This window comes from Propithecus coquereli, unplaced genomic scaffold (genome assembly GCF_000956105.1).
Source record: "Propithecus coquereli isolate 6110/MARCELLA unplaced genomic scaffold, Pcoq_1.0 Scaffold28, whole genome shotgun sequence".
Taxonomy (NCBI): Eukaryota; Metazoa; Chordata; class Mammalia; order Primates; family Indriidae; genus Propithecus; species Propithecus coquereli.
The window spans coordinates 14,594,078-14,595,239 of NW_012148396.1; the positions used below are offsets into that span (position 1 = coordinate 14,594,078).

The following is a 1,162-nucleotide window of genomic DNA, read 5'->3' on the forward strand; positions in this document are numbered from 1 at the left end:
CTTATTTTCTTTGTTGCTATTGTGAAAAGTATTGCATCTTTGATTTGGTTCTGAGTTTGACTACTGTTGGTGTATATGAATGCTACTGATTTGTGTACATTGATTTGTAACCTGATACTTTGCTGAACTTATTTATCATTTCCAGTAGTTTTTTGGCAGAATCTTTGGGGTTTTCTAGATACAAAATCATATCGTCTGCAAAGAGCAATAGTTTGAATTCTTCTGTCCCCATTTGGATGCCCTTGATTTCTTTCCCTTGTCTGATTGCTCTGGCTAGGACTTCCAGCACTGTATTGAATAGAAGTGGTGATAGAGCGCAAACTTGTCTCATACCACTTCTAAGCAGGAATGCTTTCAATTTCTCCCTGTTCAGTATGATGTTGGCTGTGGGTCTGTCATGTATAGCTTTTATAATATTGAGGTAAGTCTTGTCTATGCCTATTTTGTTAAGCATTCCTATCATAAAAGGGTGCTGAATTTTGTCAAATGCTTTTTCTGCATCTATTGAGGTGATCATATGGTCTTTGCTTTTACTTCTATTTATGTGGTGAATTGCATTTATGGATTTGCATATGTTGAGCCATCCCTGCATCTCTGAGATGAAGCCCACTTGATCATGTCCCAAAAAAATAAATATTGGCATGGATGCGGAGAGATAGGAACTCTCATACACTGCTGGTGGAACTGCAAACTAGTACAACCTCTATGGAAAGCAATATGGAGATACCTCAAAGAACTAAAAGTAGAACTACCATTTGATCCAGCAGCCCTGCTACTGGGCATCTACCCAAAGGAAAGAAAGACATTCTATAATAAAGACATCTGCACTCTAATGTTTATGTCAGCACAACACAATTGCAAAGATGAGGAAACAATCCAAATGCCCATCAATACATGACTGGATTAACAAAATGTGGTATATGTATACCATGGAGCACTATTCAGCCACAAAAAACAATGGTGAACTAGCACCTCTTGTATTATCCTGGATGGAGCTGGACCCCATTCTACTAAGTGAAGTATCATAAGAGTGGAAAAACAAACACCACATGTACTCACCATCAAATTGGTATTAATTGATCAACACTTATGTGCACATATAGAAGTAAAATTCATTGGTTATTGGGCAGGTGGGAGAGGGAGGATGGGATTGGTAAATTCA

At 38.0% G+C, this 1,162-nt stretch overlaps 1 protein-coding gene across 2 annotated transcripts in view; it reads right to left on the reverse strand.

The window, feature by feature from the left end:
- GABRA5 (gamma-aminobutyric acid (GABA) A receptor, alpha 5) overlaps positions 1 to 1,162 on the reverse strand; it is a 103,092-nt gene that overhangs the window by 29,612 nt on the left and 72,318 nt on the right. The gene's annotated exons all lie outside the window — the stretch shown is intronic.